This window comes from Bos grunniens, chromosome X (genome assembly GCF_055505025.1).
Source record: "Bos grunniens cultivar Pamir isolate PY7600 chromosome X, Bosgru_T2T1.0, whole genome shotgun sequence".
Taxonomy (NCBI): Eukaryota; Metazoa; Chordata; class Mammalia; order Artiodactyla; family Bovidae; genus Bos; species Bos grunniens.
In genome coordinates, this window is record NC_141194.1 from 108,636,038 (window position 1) to 108,655,174 (window position 19,137).

The following is a 19,137-nucleotide window of genomic DNA, read 5'->3' on the forward strand; positions in this document are numbered from 1 at the left end:
GGCCCCTGCTAGGAGGTTGGAGAGACAGGGATGGTGGAGAAGTTCACTGCTCCTCAAGGCCTGGGCCAAGGCTACTGGAGGGCATTAGTAAGGGCTCTGGAGCACTACAGGATGTCGTCCCCAGTCTATTCCCTGGGATCTCCAGCTCACCCAATGGCCCAAAGCTGGGTGATCTCCAAACCTTCCAAAAGAATGCCAAAATCTGCCTCTACTCTCATTTTCCAGCTGATGACCACCACACCACCCTTTCGTAAACACTTCCCCAATACTCCCTTCTTGACAGTAACTGGGGGGCAGGGCCCACTGTGGTGCTGATCAATACCTGAGCAGGACAACGAATGGTCACTCATTGACAGTTGGCTGCTTGTGAATGGGGCCATCTGTGGCACCAAGCAAGGCTGAGCTACACCTGTTGCCTAGGAACAGGGTGGGTTGAAATGAAGCACATCAATGGCTAACTGCATAGGGCTGTGCTCATTTTGCTCTGTTACATTGTGAATAGAATAAGAATCACTGTGAGGTTAAGGTTTGTCAAAGTAGTTCTCAAGGTGGGCTAGCTTTGACATTCTTCTTGGCTTTGAAATATCAGCTATAATATATGCAGCACATACAATCATGTGGAAGCTCTGGGGGAGCATAAAGATAAGCACTGCTGACTGGCAGGCCTGGGAAAACATTGAAAAGAATGATGTACAAAAGTTAAACCTGCATGTGAAATCAAAATCTGTGGTGGGAGAGGAGTCAGTCGAAAAGACTAAAGCACACTGGACCCAACATATCCTTATGGAACAGAGCAGCCTGAAAACAGCCATTAGCAGGTAGCCATTGCTTTGCCGTATTATTCCACATCCTGTTACTAAGCAACAGGTCTTGCCCAGCAATTGGACAGTGCATCTCTCGGCCCTGCCAATAAGCAAACAACTATCAGTGAGATATCTACTGGTACTTCTCCTGCTCAGCTAATGGTCAGAGAAGAAACACCATGCCCCTGAATCACCACTCCCCAGAATCAGACACACAGTGGTGTCAGGGGTCAGAAAGTTGTATCATGGCCTCCCTCAGCACCCACTAACCCATGTTGATGGGCACAGTGGTACATTGTGATGTCTAAGACTCCAAAGCCACCATTGGCTGGGGGAGTGCCTAGCTGACCAATCAGATTGAAGGGTGTGGTTCCTCATTGTTCTCAGAAGGCATATATAGAGAGGTCAGAGGCAGAGATACTGGGTTAGACAATTTCATGCTATCATCATAAGGTAACCAGGAAGCCACAGCAGCCAAGAAGAGTTCCAATGCAGTATTCTTCAAGGGTGGAAGGATGAAAGAAGACCCTTTGTCAACAGAGATACAGAGGCACCCTGAAGGTAAGATGATTCCATCGATGCTCCCTACATTCTCCATTGAATTTTCTGCCCAAGACCTCTACACTGTCCTTGCCTGCCACAAAAGCCCTCATCAGCCCACATCCCTTTTCATGAAATCTCCCTTCCAACTCAGATGTTATACCCTTTCCTCAAAACTAATACCCTTCTCTTGTCTTTCAAGGCACAGAATATGACCATAAGGGTCAGAAGACCTCTGAAAGGAACCTTGAGAAAGAAAATCCGATCATATGCCACTAAGTCGAAGAAGGTGAAGAAAACAAGGAAACCAAACTGTTTTTTCTTTTCCTGTGCACGTAAGAAACTGAGTCAAAGCCAAAAAGTGTACCAAAATATGAAGCAGAGTCAAAGAAGGAGGCAGAATCGAAAGAGAAGGTAAGCTCAGCCACCCCAGAAAGAGAGACCCTGGAGAAGTATAACCTAGTCAGCCAGTAAATGAATAGAAAAGGTCACACAGTTTAGAATTGTGTCTCCAGAGGTCTGCTTTCATAGAAATGGACACCAGGAAAAGACTGACCCTCACACTAACATAGTAAACTGATGGCTGCAATTAAAATACACATCAAATGGTGAAAAGAGGATATTTGTGTGTGTGTGAATTTTCTGATGGGAAGGGAGGGAAGAAAGCAAAGAGGTGGGCATCTGAGTGGGGAGGGTTGTGGGGTCCCAAGAGCTGAGGGAACAGACCATAAGGTCCACAGTTAGCCAGAGAATACAGGTCTCGACTGGGTCAGGAGTCTGCACTGAAGTGAATAACCCTGCTTAACAATTGATCTCAGTGGCAAGGAGTAGTGGTGTTGTGTTACCGCCATTGTTCGGGGTGTGGAGTGACATTAGGGTCTAGATTGCCAGAACCCAGATGGGAAGACGGCCTCCCATGGGGATGGTGAATTTCATACTTCCCCTGAGTGAGGCAGGCAGAAATCACCTCCTGGCCACTTACGTGATAACGGGCTTTGTTGCATCACCCACCTATGCTGTCAGCTAAAGGTCCTCAGGAGGCACAAAATGTGGATACAAATAAAACTCTCAATTAGTACTCCCAAAGATTAAAATAATGTTTGGAGGGATCAGACCAAATATCAATTAGGCCACTGTTATCCAAAGAAATTTGTGGGAGCAGTGTTTTCCCAAGGGCAGGGCAGTGGAGGTGGCCTAATTCTAGTGCAGATGACTAACAGGATAACGATGCACAGATAATGTTTCTCATTTGGGGGCACCATGCAGTTTGTGGGATCTTAGTTCCCTGACCAGGGATTGAATCGGTTACTCTTCTAGTGAAAGCATGGAGTCCTAACCACTGGACAGCCAGAGAAGTCAGGACAGAGACTTTTGATTAAAGTATTAATATGAGACTGTGTAAATGTTGGTCTTATATTTATCACTATCCCCTAATATTTCTAAATAACTAGTCATAAAACATTCTTCCCCAATAAACTCTATTGTAAGTCCAAGTTCTACAAGTTTTTGTGGTTTAAAAAGAAGAGTATCGAATATTTAATTTGGTGTTAACTTTAGTTTTGAAGTGTTTGAATAGTTTCAAGGAGTAGTCAATCAAATATGGAGATATAAAAGGTAGAGTCTCTACCAGAGGAATCCCGTGTGTTTTCAGAAAGCATTTTATAAACAATGAAAACAGAGTTTCACCATCGGCATCAAAAGAGTTGAGTTCAGATTTTAAGTCAATGCTACGATATATTTTATCTGGACAGCAGATCTCTAGTAAAATCTTTCTGGCACTTTAACTCCTTAGAGACACAGTTGATGATTCAAAATCAGTCAATGAATGTGATTTAAAATCATCAAGAGTGAAGGAGACCCTGGGTTTGTTGTCCTTTCAAAGGAAGTGGGAGAGCTATCAACTCTGCCTGTGAAAATTAGTCAGGTAAGCAGCTACCAGGATGATATGGACAGAGAGACCTTATAGATGGGTGCTGTGATTCCAGATCTGTATATATTATCACCATTTAACACTATCACATTTTAATGCCCTGTTGTAGGACTGACTAAAATCTTGCTGTTAGGGAAAGGTAACAGATGACTAGGCCTGAAGAGCTAAAAGTGAAAGTTGCTCAGTCATGTCCGACGGTTGATGACCCCATGTTCTATACAGTCCATGGAATTCTCCAAGCCAGAATACTGGAGGGGGTAGCCTTTCCTTACTCCAGGAGATCTTCCCAACCCAGGGATCAAGCAGAGGCATCCCACATTGAAGGCAGATTCTTCACCAGCTGAGCTACAATGGAAGCCAAAGAATGGTAGAGTGGGTAGCTTATCCCTTCTCCAGCAGAGCTTCCCTACCCAGGAATTGAACTGACGTCTACAGTTTGCAGGCAGAATCTTTCCCAACTCAGCTATCTGGAAGGACCTGACGTGGACCAAAAGTGGAGGTTAGAGAGCCTTGTTTCCCTAAAGTAGCACTGGTATATATTTTAATATCCTTGGATACACTGCCACCTTGCAAAAAGATTTGAGGAGGCATAGAGTTTATAAAGGATCCAAAGACTCTTAGGGTTAAAAGAGAAAAACATAAACACTAAGTCATGAGTTGAGAAAGGGTATATCCATTTATATCAACAACAATAAATCAATATCAGACGCATGTAGCTCTCCTGGAAAAGGACAGTATATTGTGATTCAAACATGAAAAGTCCTACTGCAAACACTGTGTTGTAAGGGGGTAGGGGGTTTGCTCATTAGCACTCAGAAAGAGTAGTAAAAACCCTTATACTTCCACTTATACAAGTCGCTATGAATAGATTCCAACTGACCCCTCTAGCTGTGGACGTAACAAACTCTATTGAAGGCTACAATGATTTCCCTAAGACCTTATACTTTCCTCTATGCCTTTGTCCATCCTATCTTCTGTGACTCAGAAACTAGCAACCATCTGAGGCCAGCCTTCTGGTCACCTCCCAAGGAAATGTTCTTAATCATTCTCTTGTGTATTAATATTTTCACTTTCTCTAATCACTTGTAGTTCATTACATGCAGTTTGTAGGATAGACTTTTGAGTGTGTATCTTATCAGAAATGCATGACAGAGAGGTAAACTCATTAGAAATCAACAGTGTGGTAATATAAAGTATTATCAGAAGTTGGATTATCTAAGACTGTAAGTGAGAGAATCACTCTCTTCTTCCAAGTATGTCCAAGAATCTCTTTGAAAATATAGTAAAAACCGTAAACTAGAGAGTGGATCAGAAGTCAAAGGAACTTAAATGAGAAGCTTATTTTATCAGTCCTCAAGAGGAACTCTATGTCTTTGTATTAAGACTACACATTTTCATGACACCAAATGCAAAAGCCAAAGCAGTGCCCATGGACTCATGATGAGTGCACAATACTGCTGGCCTTGAGGCCTCTTTTGATTGGCAGAGGTCAAGAGCAAGTCTGTGTGCCTAGGGTCAGAACGCATCTGCCCAGGATCACATCCATGTCTCAGCGGGAATCAAGTGGGAGTCCCCAAACTTTACATGCACCTGGCCATGTCCCTCACTCCATTGCCTTTCCTACAGGATTGTCACTATTTACAGCCTTGAGATGATCATGATTAAGTTTCACCTCACCATCTCTTCAATTAACTGCCATGGGCAACTAGAAATCTGAGTGTAAAAGATTGAAATTGGACCCTTACCTTATACCACATAAAAAACTAAACTCAGAGTTGATTAAAGATTTAAATGCAAGGTCTGAAACTATAAATCAACTAGAAGAAAACATCCTGAAGAAGTTGTAAATATTGGCCTTAGAAGTGATTTTATGTATGTGACACCGAAAGCATAGGCAACCAAAGCAAAAATGGAAAAGTAGGATCTCTTCAAATGATTAAACTGCCTCCCCCAAAGAACATCAGAAACACATCTAATAGAAGCCAAGCAGATGGTTAGCAAATGGCAAGTTGGGGCGGGCGGATGAATTGGGAGTTGGGGATTCACATATATATAGACACCACAATATATAAAATAGATAACCAACCAGGACCTACTACAAAACCATAGGCAACTCTGCTAGAAATTCTGCAACAACATAAACGGAAAAAGAATTTGTAAAGGAATGGATATATGTATGTGTGCCTGTACAAGCTCAGTTGATTCAAATGTGCCCGACTCTTTCTGACACTAAGGACTGTAGCCTGCTAGGCTCCTCTGTCCATGGGATTCTGCAGGCAAGAATACTGGAGAGGTTCGACATGTCCCTCTGAGCATATCTTCCCAACCCAGGGATTGAACCCAAATCTCCTTCATTGCAGGGTGATTCTTTAACAACTGAGCCAAGTGGGAAGCCCAAATACATGTATATGTAAAGCTGAATCCCTTTTCTGTTCACCTGAAACACAACATAGTAAATCAAATATCCTGGAATGAAAAAAAATAAATAAAAAGAATCCATCAACATTTAGAAAAATCAGTTCAAAAAAATAATTGGAAAATGCAGAAAGATTCCCAAAATTACTCTCAAGGAAAGATCCACAGGGAACATGGTATGAAGGGAAAAGGATGATTCAAGTCCTGACATGTGCCCATGGAAGAGGACTCAGAATATAAGGGAGATTACACAGTTGGAGATATGCCCTGGGTGTGAGTGGTTCGAGCCATGTATTGGACACACAAATCCTGGGGTCTGACACAGGGAAGAGAAACACACTTAGATGGTTGAAGGGCTATGTGGACAAACAGGAGGTCTGTGGGAAGCCTGGACTCCCCCCTCCAGGAGCATGTGCTCAGGGGCTTGGGAGCAAGCCACAATGAAGAGGACAGATTGAGACCACATTTGTAGATGCCTGTTTTCCCAAAAACTGCCCACACTTACACACGCCCTGCTTTATCTGTGTGGCCGATCTGCACTGTAGCAGGGGCTGCCATGACCAGGAAGACAGCTGGGATGTGGGAAACAGAGGAGCATCTGGCCCAGGGAGGCATGCGGGTGGAAGAGCCAGGGTCATGCTCATGGGGGGCACTTACATAGGCAGCGTATCAGGAGAAGTCCTGATCTCTGATGGAGGCCAGACTGTCACAGCAGATGACCCAGTATGTTCCTAGAGCCCATGAGGGCCTCACTGCCCAATAGCAACCTCTCCAAAAGGGCAGGGATAGCAGAAGCTGGGGGAAGTGATCAGCTGTGAGGGACCAAGAGGTCTCAGACCAGAAGCTATGATTAAGCAGGGCAGGAGACACTACTGATGGTGATGGCACAGATGGCAAGTGGGAGGTAGCATGGATCTCTGTAAGCAGCCAGCCTGGAGATTTGCTCCTTTTGTTATTTTTCTAACCGGAACATGCTCCTCTTGGCCCTCTGTGGCAAGGGTTGTAGTGCTGGGAGAGGGGAGCACACATAATTGAGGCAACACAGCCAGATTTGGCCTGATATTCAGGGCTTCTGCTCCAGATTTGGGATAGTACCCTGCCCACAATAGGTCAGTGAAAGCCACTGAGGAAAAGGAAGTCTCTGCCTCACATCTGGCTTAAAACCTGGTACCAATGAACTTCCCAGCCATAGGTGCTGGAACACCCTAAGGAAAGATGTGACTTGTGGTCCATCAAATGCAGTCCCACCCCCACCCCCACCCCCCGCTGACTATGGTACAGACTGTACAAGGATGCTCCCCCACAAGATCACCCCTTCAAGACCATAATACTTAATTGATGCACTTAAATTAAGAGAGGCAGAGACAAATGGGAAGACAGAAGGACTGGTCTCCAATGCAAGACTGAGAGGAAGTCAGTTCAGTTTGTCAGTCGTGTCTGATTCTTTGCGACACCATGAACCACAGCACACCAGGCCTCCCTGTCCATCACCAGCTCGCGGAGTCCACCCAAACCCATGTCCATTGAGTTGGTGATGCCATCTAACCATCTCTTCCTCTGTCATCCCCTTCTCCTCCTGCCCTCAATATTTCTCCGCATAAGGGTCTTTACCAATGAGTCAGCTGTTCGCATCAGGTGGCTAAAATATTGGAGTTTTAGTTTCAACATCAGTCTTCCCAATGAACACTCAGGACTGATATCCTTTAGGAAGGTCTGTTTGGCTCTCCTTGCAGTCCAAGGGACTCTCAAGAGTCTTCTCCAACACCACAGTTCAAAAGCATCAATTCTTTGGCACTCAGCTTTTTTATAATCCAACTCTCAATCCATAGCTGACCACTACAAAAACCATAGCCTTGAGTAGACAGACCTTTGTTGCTAAAGTAATGTCTCGGCTTTTTTTTATATATATAAATTTATTTATTTTATTGGGAGGTTAATTACTTTACATGTGGTTTTGGTTTTGCCATACATGAACATGAACCTGCCACAGGTGTACATGTGTTCCCCATCCTGTACCCACCTCCCACCTCCCTCCCTGTACCATCCCTCTGGGTCATCTCAGTCCACCAGCCCCAAGCATCCTGTATCATGCATCGAACCTGGACTGGAGATTCCTTTCATATATGATATTATACATGTTTCAATGCCATTCTCCCAAATCACCCCACCCTCTCCCACAGAGTCTCTCCTTTTTAATATGCTGTCTAGGTTAGTCATAACTCTACTTCCAAGGAGTAAGCTCCCTTTGATTTCATGGCTGCAGTCACCATCTGCAGTGATTTTGGATCCCAGAAAAATAAACTCAGCCACTGTTTCCACTGTTTTTCCTTCTACTTCCTATGAAGTGATCGGACCAGATGTTATGATGTTCGCTTTCTGAATGTTGAGCTTTAAGCCAACATTTTCACGCTCTTCTTTCACTTTCATCAAGAGGCTCTTTAGTTCTTCTTCACTCTCTGCCATAACGCTGGTATCATCTGCGTATCTGAGCTTATTGATATTTATCCCAGCAATCTTGATTCCAGCTTGTGCTTCCTCCAGCCCAGCATTTCTAATGATGCACTCTGCATATAAATTAAATAAGCAGAGTGACATTATACAGCCTTGATGTACTCTTTTTCCTATTTGGAACCAGTCTGTTGTTCCATGTCCAGTTCTAACTGTTGCTTCCTGACCTGCATAGAGGTTTCTCAACAGGCAGGTCAGGTGGTCTGGTATTCCCATCTCTTTCAGAATTTTCCACAGTTTACCATGATCCTCACAGTCAAAGGCTTTGGCACAGTCAATAAAGCAGAAAGAGATATTTTTATGGAAAACTCTTGCTTTATCCCTGATCCAGCGGATGTTGGCAATTTGATCTCTGATTCCTCTGCCTTTTCTATAACCAGCTTGAACATCTGGAAGTTCATGATTCACATATTGTTGAAGCCTGCTTTGGAGAATTTTAAGAATTACTTTACTGGCATGTGAGATGAGTGAATTGTGCAGTAGTTTGAGCATTCTGTGGTGTTGCCTTTCTTGGGAATTGGAGTGAAAATTTCCAGTCCTGTGGTCCCTGCTGAGTTTTCCAAATTAGGTGGCATATTGGGTGCAGCACTGGCACTGCATCAGCTTTCAGGATTTGAAATAGCTCTACTGGAATTCCATCACATCCACTAGCTTTGTTCGTAGTGATGCTTTCAAAGGCCCACTTGACTTCACATTCCAGGCTGTCAGGCCCTAGGTGCGTGATCACACCATCATGATTATCTGGGTCATGAAGATTTTTTTTGTACAGTTCTTCTGGGTCTTCTTACCACCTCTTCTTAATATCTTCTGCTTCAGTTAGATCCATACCATTTCTGTCCTTTATTGAGCCCTTCTTTGCATGAAATGTTCCCTTGGTATCTCAAAGTTTTTGAAGAGATGTCTAGTCTTTCCCATTCTGTTTTTTCCTCTATTTCTTTGTATTGATCACTGAGGAAGGCTTTCTTATCTGTTCTTCCTATTCTTTGGAACTCTGCATTCAGATGCTTATATCTTTCCTTTTCTCCTGTGCTTTTCACTTCTCTTCTTTTCACAACTATTTGTAAGGCCTCCCCAGACAGCACTTTTGCTTTTTGGCATTTCTTTTCCATGGGGATGGTCTTGATCCCTGTCTCCTGTACAATGTCATGAACCTCTATAGAGTGCCATAGTTCAATAGGCACTCTATCTGTCAGGTCTAGTCCCTTAAATCTATTTCTCACTTCCACTGTATAATCATAAGGGATTGAATTTACATCATACCTGAATGGTCTAATGGTTTTCCCTACTTTCTTCAATTTGAATCTGAATTTGGTAATAAGGAGCTCATGATCTGAGCCACAGTCAGCTCCCAGTCTTGTTTTGCTGACTGTATAGAGCTTTTCCATCTTTGGCTGCAAACGATATAATCAGTCTGATTTCAATGTTGACCACCTGGTGATTCCATGGTTAGAGTCTTTTTTGTGTGTTGTTGGAAGAAGGTGTTTGCTATGACCAGTGTGTTCTCTTTGCAAAACTCTCTTAGCCTTTGCCCTGCTTCATTCCATACTCCAGAGCAAAATTTTCCTGTTACTTCAGGTGTTTCTTGACTTCCTACTTTCACATTCCAGTCCACTATAATGCAAAGGATATCTTTTAAGGGTGTTAGTTCTAAAAGGTCTTGTCGGTCTTCATAGAACCTTGGATCTTCTGCTTCTTCATTGTTAATTGTTGGGGCATAGATTTGAATTACTGTGATATTGAATGTTTTGCCTTGGAAACGAACAGAGATCATTCTATAGTTTTTGAGATTGCATCCAGCTACTGCATTTTGGACTCTTTTGTTGACCATGATGGCTACTGCATTTCTCCTGAGGGATTCCTGCCCGCCATAGTAGATATAATGGTCTTCTGTGTTAAATTCACCCATTCCAGTCCATTTTAGTTCACTGATTCCTAGAATGTTGACGTTCCCTCTTTCATCTCCTGTTTGACCACTTCCAATTTGCCTTGATTCATGGACTTAACATTCTGGGTTCCTATGCTATTGCTCTTTATAGCATTGGACCTTTCTTCTGTCACCAGTCACATCCACAACTGAGTATTGTTTTTGTTTGGATCAATCCCTTCATTCTCTCTCTTTTTTCTTTTTTTAATTTTATTTTATTTTTAAACTTTACAATATTTTATTAGTTTCGCAAAATATCGAAATGAATCTACCACAGGGGTACATGTGTTCCCCATCCTGAACCCTCCTCCCTTCTCCCTCCCCATACCATCCCTCTGGGTCATCCCAGTGTACCAGCCCCAAGCATCCAGTATAGTGCATCGAAGCTGGACTGGTGACTCGTTTCATACATGATATTATACAAGTTTCAATGCCATTCTCCCAAATCTTCCCACCCTCTCCCTCTCCCACAGAGACCATAAGACTGTTCTATACATCAGTGTGTCTTTCACTGTCTCGTACAGAGGCTTATTGTTACCATCTTTCTAAATTCCATATATATGCATTAGTATACTGTATTGGTGTTTTTCTTTCTTGCTTACTTCACTCTGTATAATAGGCTCCAGTTTCATCTACCTCATCAGAACTAATTCAAATGTATTCTTTTTAATGTCTGAGTAATCCCTTGATTCTTTCTGCAGTTATTTCTTCACCGATCTCCAGTAGCATATTGGACACCTACTAACCTCGGAAGTTCCTCTTTCAGTATCCTATCATTTTGCCTTTTCATACTGTTCAGGAGGATCTCAAGGCAAGAATACTGAAGTGGATTGCCCTTCCTTCTTCAGTGGGCCACATTCTGTCAGACTTCTCCACCATGACCGCCCAACTTGGGAGGCCCCACAGGGCCTGGCTTAGTTTCATTGAGTTACAGAAGGCTGTGGTTCTAGTGTCATTAAATGGACTAGATTTCTGTGCTTCTGGTTTCAGTGTGTCTGCCCCTGATGCCGTCTTGCAAAACCTACTGTCTTACGTGGGTTTTTCTTACCTTGGAATGGGGTATCTCTTCACGGCTATTCCAGCAAAGCACAGCCACTGCTCCTTACCGTGGTCGAGGTATATCTCCTCACTGACAACACTCCTGACCTTGAACGTGCAGTAGATCCTCTAGTCCCTTCTGTGCCCATGCAGCAACCACTCCAAGGACGTGTGGTATCAGTCCTGATTATTCCCTAGAAGGACTGACGCTGAAGCTGCAACTCCAGTACTTTGTCCACCTGATGCAAAGAACTGTCTCATTGGAAAAGATCCTGATGCTAGGAAGGAATGAAGGCCAAGGAGAAGGGGATGAGAGAGGATGAGATGGTTGGATGGCATTGGGAATTCGATGGACTTAAGTTTCAGCAAGCTCTGGGAATTGGTGATGACAAGGAATCCTGGTGTGCTGCAGTCCCTGGGGTTGCACACAGTCAGACACAACTGAACAAATGAAATGAACTGACTGCAATAGGGAGAATGCTTTGAACACAAGTTATTAACGTGTTTCAAAATGAAACTGAAAAAGATATTTCGTTAACATGGAAGATAAGGAGGGTGTACAGCAACTATGTGTGTGTGTGTAAGTTTGTGTGTGTGTGTGTGTGTGTGTGTGTGTGATGGGGAAAGAGATGGGGATGGATGAAAAGACAGCATGATGGAGCAGTTTGACAGGAAGTGTTTCTTTCTGTAGTGAGCTGATTCTTAGAATGAGCTGTTAAAGGAGTCAGAAATATGTGACTCATAGCGCTTGCTCAATCGTGGGGGAAAGCTGAAGTTCAGAGGATAGAGCATGGCTAAAGTTTAGCCAAGCCTAGTCAATGGGTATGTTATGAATGACTGTGAGCAATTGGCCAGTCTCTGCTGTTGTTTAAGAGAGGCCAAGTCAGCCCTTTGACAGTATGGTTGTTATCAAAATTGCAAATCCATGTGCTTGATGCAGAATGAGGCCCACCAAAACTAAATGTTTGAGTTTGGAACAGGGAAAGGTTTATTACAGATTCATAGAAGGATGTGGGTGGCTCTTGCCCTAAGAACTCAAAGTTATTGAACGTTTTCACTTAAGTACATTTAAAAGCAAATGTCAGAGAAAGTTGTGGTAAGTTGTTACAGACTTCTTGGTGTCACATCCTTTGTGCTTAAAGTTAGGTCATGGCCAGGTAATAATGTTCCTATATATCTCTACCAGATGAATGTTCTTTTCTGTCATTCTTGCCCTGTCAAGAGAGGGCAAAGTCTCAAGGCACAACTTTCACCTTGAAATGCCCCATCCTGGATAAGCAGAAACACATCGCATTGGGCAGCTCCTACAGGGCATGATTCCCACATTCTGCCCAGATTTCATCCTTAGTGGGGCCAGGCACCCAACCCAATAGGTCCTGTCTCCTAAGGCTGTCCAAGTGAGGAGACCAGTTCTCAGAGACTGAGGCCCAGAAAGATGGCCACTGCTAGTACGTTGCAGAGACAGGGATGCGGGAGACGTTCACCGCTCCTCAAGGCCTGGGCCAAGGCTACTGGAGGGCCTTACTGAGGGCTCTGGAGCACTATAGGATGTCATCCCCAGTCTATTACACTGGGACCTCCAGCTCACCCACTGGCCCAAGGCTGGGTGATCTCCAGGCCCTCCAAAAGAATACCTGAATCTGCCTCTTCTCTCCCTTTCCAGCTGATGACCAGCACACCACCCCTCCTTAAATACTTCCCTAATACTCCCTTCTTGACAGTAACTGTGGGGCAGGGCCCACTGTGATGCTGATCAATAGCTGAGCAGGACAACTAATGGTCACTCATTTACCGTTGGATGCTTGTGAATGGGGCCATTTGAGGCACCAAGCAAGGCTGAACTACACCTGTTACCTCGGAGCAGGTTGGGTTGAAATGAAGTACAACAATGACTAACTGCATAGGGCTGTGCTCACTCGGCTCTGTTACATTGTTAATAGAATAACAATCACTGTGAGGTTAAGGTTTGTCACAGTAGTTCTCAAGGTGGGCTGGCTTTGACATTCTTGTTGGCTTTGAAATATTAACTATAATATATGCGGCACATGCAATCATGTGGCAGCTGTTGGAGGGCCATATAGATAAGCACTGCTGACTGGTATGCCTGGGAATACAATGAAAGAATGATGTACAAAAGTTAAACAAGCACGTGAAATCAAAATCTGTGGTGGGAAAGAAGTCAGTCAAAAAGATTAAAGCACACTGGACCCAACGTATCCTTATGGAACAATGCAGCATGAGCACAGCCATTAGCAGGTAGCCATTGCTTTGCCGAATTACTCCACATTCTGTTACTAAGCAAGAAGTCTTGCCCAGAAATTGGATAGTGCATCCCTCGGCCCTGCCAATAAGCAACCAACTATCAGTGAGATACCTATAGTTATTTCTCCTGCTCAGCTATGGTCAGCTCCACATTGGGCCCTACCTGATGATAACTGTCAATGAAGGATCACTGGGGAAGTGATTCAGTCAAGAGAGAGTGGTGCATTGGTCATCTGACTCTTGCCTTTGGGCACCTTAATTTTTTTTTTTTTTAATCGGGAATATATTTCTGGTAGATGGGGCAAACTGAGTTTCCCTACTCAATATGAGAGTTGAAGTGTCCCCAACAATATTAGTGGAGGAGACATTTATGACTTTCTTGGCTCTGATGTGTACTTTTATGGAGATGGTTTATAGACCTTCAGGCAACAGACTGAGGATTCACCAAGTCTTGGGGTCTCTAAAGCTCATTAGAGTAGAAAAAACATCCAACCTGTTCTTAATTACGTTTTTCCATGTTAAGTGCTTGCTCTTAAGTTCCTTAAGCCCCTCAAGAATCCCCACTAGGAAGAGGTTGGTCGAAAGATGAAATGACTAGACGACTCTAAGGAACAGATTTGGAGTGAAAAGAGTTTGGTAGAGGTTCATACAGGGATTGAGGAGTCAGAAGTGTTGAAGGGAGACATATAAGTCAAAGAATAAAGGGCACTGAAGGAAAGTCTGAGGGTCATGAGAAGAAACACCATGCCCCTGAATCACCACTCCCCAGAATCAGACACACAGAGGTGTCAGGGGTGAGAAAGTTGTATCATGGCCTCCCTCAACACCCACTAACCCATGTTGATGGGCACAGTGGTACATTGTGATGTCTAAGACCCAAAGCCACCATTGGCTGGGGGAGTGCCTAGCTGACCAATCAGATTGAAGGGTGTGGCTCCTCATTGTCCTGAGAAGGTATATATAGGGAGGTCAGAGGCAGAGATTCTGGGTTAGGCCATGTCATGCTATGATCATAAGGTAAACAGTAAGCTTCGGCAGCAAAGAAGAGTTCCAAAGTGGTGTGCTTCAAGGGTGAAAGGACGAAAGAAGACCCTTTGTCCACAGAGATACAGAGGCAGTGTGAAGGTAAGATGATTCCATCTATGCTCCCCACGTTCTCCATTGATGTTGCTGCCAAGACCAATACACTGCCCTTGACTGCCACAAAAGCCCTCATCAGCCCACATCCCTTTTCTTGAAATCTCCCTTGCAAATCAGATGTGATATATTTTCCTCAAAACTAACACCCTTCTCTTGTCTTTCAAGGCACAGAATATGACCATGAGGGTCAGAAAAACACTAAAAGGAAACTTGAGAATGAAACTCTGATCATATGACACTCAGTCGAAGAAGGTGAAGAAAACAAGAAAACCAAACTGTTTTTTTCTGTTCCTGTGCATATAAGAAACTGAATCAAAACCTAAAAGTGTACCAAAATATAAGGCTGAATCAGAGAAGGAAGCAGAATCAAAAGAGAAAGTAAGCTCAGCCACCGCAGAATGAAAGACCCAGGAGAAGTGCAAGCTGGGCACCCAGTAACTGAATAGAAAAGGTCAGACTGTTTAGAATTGTGTCTCCAGAGGTCTGCTTTCTTAGAAATGGCCAACCAGGAAAAGACTGACCCTCACACTAACATAGTAAAATGATGGATGCTATTAAAATATACATCAAATTGTGAAAAGTTTATATTGTGTGTGTGTGAATTTTTTGATGCAAAGCGAAGGAAGGAAGCAAAGAGGTGGGCACCTGACTGGGGAGGGACATGGGGTCCCAAGAGCTGAGGGAACAGACCCTCAGGTCCCCAGTTAGCTAGAGATTAAATGTTATAACTGGGTCAGGAGTCTGCACTGAAGGTGAATAACCCTGCTTAACAATTGATCTCAGCGGCAAGGTGTAGTTGTGTGGTGTTACTGCCATTGTTTGGCGTGTGGAGTGACATTAGGGTCTAGATTGCCAGAACCCAGATGGGAAGAGGGCTTTACATGGGGATGGTGAATGTCATACTTCCCCTGAGTGAGGCAGGCAGAAATCACCTCCTGGCCACTTACGTCATAATGGGCTTTATTGCATCACTGACCTATGCTGTCAGCTAAAGGTGCTCAGGAGGCACAAAATGCGGATACAACTAAAACCCACAATTAGCACTCCCAAAGATTAAAATAATGTTTGGAGGGATCATATCAAATATCAATTAGGCCATTGTTTTCCTAAGAAATTTGTGGGAGCAGTGTGTTCCCAAGGGCAGGGAAGTGGAGGTGGCCCAATCCTGGTGCAGATGACTAACAGGATCACGACACACAGATAATTTTTGTTGGCTGGGGGGCACCATGCAGTTTGTGGGATCTTAGTTCCCTGACCAGGGATTGACCCGGTTCCTCTTCTAGTGAAAACATGGAGTCCTAACCACTGTACAGCCAGAGAAGTCAGGACAGAGACTTTTGATAAAAGTATTAATATAAGACTGGGTAAAAGCTGGTCTTATATTTATAATCATCCTTTAGTATTTCTAAATAACTACAGTCGTAAAACATTATTCCCCAATAAACTCTTTTGTGAGTCCAAGTTCTACAAGTTTTCGTGGTTTAAAAAGAAGAGTTTCAAATATTTAATTTGGTGTTAACTTTAGTTTTGAAGTGTTTGAATAGGTTCAAGGAGTACTCAATCAAATATGGAGATATATAAGGCAGAGTCTCAACCAGAGGAATCCCATGTGTTTTCAAAAAGCATTTTAGAAACAATTAAAACAGAGTTTCACCATCTACATCAAAAGAGTTGAGTTCAGATTTTAAGTCAATGCTACGGTATCTTTTATCTGGACTGCAGCTCCCTAGTTAAATATTTCTGGCACTTTAACTCCTGAGAGACACAGTTGATGTTTCAAAGTCAGTCACTGAATGTGATTTAAAATCATTAAGAGTGAAGGAGACCCTGGGTTTGTTGTCTTTTCAAAGGAAGTGTGAGAACTATCAACCCTGCCTGTGAAAATTAGTCAGGTAAGTAGCTTCAAGGATGATATGGACAGAGAGCCCTGATAGGTGGGTGCTGTGATTGCAGATCTGTATATATTATCACCATTTAACACTATCACATTTTAATGCCCTGTTTTAGGACTGACTGAAATACTTGCTGTTAGGGAAAGGTAAAAGATTTCTAGGCCTGAAGAGCTGAAAGTGAAAGTTGATCAGTCGTGTCCGAAGGTTGGTGACCCCATGGACTATGCAGTCCTTGGAATTCTCCAGGCCAGAATACTGGAGTGGGTAGCCTTTCCTTACTCCAGGGGATGTTCCTATCCCAAGGGATGAAGCCCAGGCATCCCAATTGAAAGTGGATTCTTCACCAGCTGAGCCACCAGGGAAGCCAAAGAATGCTAGAGTGGGTAGCTTATCCCTTCTCCAGAAGAGGTTCCCTACCCAGGAATTGAACTGATGTCTACAGCTTTGCAGGCAGAATCTTCCCCAAAAGAGCTATCAGGAAAATCCTGAGGTGGACAAAAAGTGGAGGTTAGAGGACCTTGTTTCCCTAAAGTAGCGCTATTATATATTTTAATATCCATGGATATAGTGCCAACTTGCAGAAAGAATTCAAGATTCATAGAGTTTAAAAAACATCCAAAAACTCTTAGGGTTAAAAGAGAAAAATATAAACACTAAGTCATGAGTTGAGAAGGGGTATATCCATTTAGATCAACAACAATAAATCAATATCAGACGCCTGTAGCTCTCCTGGAAAAGGACAGTATATTGTGATTCAAACATGACAAGTCCTATTGCAAACGCTGTGTTGTATAGGGGTGTGGGGATTGCTCTTTAGCACTCACAAAGAGTAGTAGATACTCATTATACTTTCACTTATACAGGTTCGCTATGAATAGATTTCAACTGATCCCTCTAGCTGTGTCCATAACATCCTCTATTGACTGATACAATGATTTCCCTAAGACCTTCTACATCCTCTATGCCTGTGTCCATCCTTTCTTCTGTGACTCAGAAACTAGCAACCATCTGAGGCCAGCCTAATGGTCACCTCCCAAGGAAATGTTCTTAATTATTCTCTTGTGTATTAATATTTTCACGTTCTCTAATCACTTGCAGTTCATTATATGCATTTTGTAGGATAAATTTTTGAGTATGTATCTTATCAGAAATGCATGCCAGAGAGGTAAATGGATTGGAAATCAGCAGTGTGGGGATATAAAATATTATCAGAAGTTGGATTATCTAAGACTATAAGAGAGAGAATCACTCTCTTCTGCCAAGTATGTCCAAGAATCTGTTTGAAAATATAGTAAAACCCATAAAATAGAGAGTGGATCAGAAGTCAAAGGAACTTAAATGAGAAGCTTATTTTATCAGTAGTCAAGAGGAACTCTATGTCTTTGTATTAAGGCCACCCACTTGCATGACACCAAATACAAAAGCCAAAGCAGTGCCCATGAACTCATGATGCGTGCACAATACTGATGGCCCAGAGGCTTCTCTTGATTGGCAGAGGTCAAGAGCAAGTATGAGCCTAGGGTCAGAATGTATCTGGCCAGTATCACAACCACGTATCAGCGGGAATCAAGTGGGAGTCCCCAAACTTTACATGCTCCTAGCCAAGTCCCTCATTCCAGTGCCTTTCCTACCAGGTTGTCATTCATTACTGCCTTGAGATGATAATGATTAAGTTTCCCCTCACCATCTCTTCAATTAACTGCTTTGGGCAACTAGAAATCTGAATGCAAGGATTAAAATAATACCCTTACCTTATACCACATAAAAAACTAAACTCAGAATTGATTAAAGTTTTAAATGTAAGACCTGAAACTATAAATCAACTAGAAGAAAACATCCTGGAGAAGTCGTAAACATTGGTCTGAGAAGTGATTTTATGTATGTGACACCGAAAGCATAGGCAGAAAAGCAAAAATAGAAAAGTAGGATGACTTCAAAGGATTAAACTGACTCCCACAAAGAACATCAAAAACACATCTACATAGAGGTCAAGCTGATGGTTACCAAATGGCAAGTTGGGGTGGGGGGATGAATTGGGATTGGGGATTAACATACATGTAGATACCACTATGTATAAAATAGATAACCATCATAGACATACTACAAATGCACAGGCAACTCTGCAAGAAATTCTGTAACAACATAAATGGACAAAGAATTTGTAAAGGAATAGATATATGTATGTGTGCCTGTGCAAGCTCAGTAGATTCAGAAGTGCCCTACTCTTTGTGACCCTATGGACTGTAGCCTGCTAGGCTCCTCTGTCCATGACATTCTCCAGGCAAGAATACTGGAGAGGCTCGTCTTGTCCCTCTGAGCATATCTTCCCAACCCAGGGATTGAACCCAAATCTCCTTCATTGCAGGGTGATTCTTTAACAACTGAGCCAAGTGGGAAGCCCAAATACATGTACCTGTAAAGCTGAATCACTTTGCTGGACAGCTGAAGCACAACAAAGTAAATAAAATATAAGAAAGAATATAAAAAGAATCCATCAACATGTAGAAAAAATATCTCAAAAAGCTAATTGGAAAATACACAAAGATTCCCAAACTTACTCTCAAAGAAAGATTCACAGGGAAAGGGTATGAAGGGAAAAGGATGATTCAAGTCCTGATGTGTGCCCATGGGAGAGGTCAGGTATTTGGGAAATTACACGGTTGGAGATATGCCCTGAGTGTGATT

General features: G+C 43.0%; 2 long non-coding RNA genes across 2 annotated transcripts; both read left to right on the top strand.

Annotated features, from left to right (window-relative positions):
* Positions 1-1,179: 1,179 nt before the first annotated feature.
* LOC147341127 (uncharacterized) lies at positions 1,180-1,963 on the top strand. The gene is made up of 2 exons (XR_015158253.1): positions 1,180-1,364; positions 1,546-1,963. It is a non-coding gene; the product is annotated as an uncharacterized LOC147341127 (long non-coding RNA).
* Positions 1,964-14,360: 12,397 nt separating this feature from the next.
* Positions 14,361-15,143, top strand: LOC147341128 (uncharacterized). The gene is made up of 2 exons (XR_015158254.1): positions 14,361-14,545; positions 14,726-15,143. It is a non-coding gene; the product is annotated as an uncharacterized LOC147341128 (long non-coding RNA).
* Positions 15,144-19,137: the final 3,994 nt, after the last annotated feature.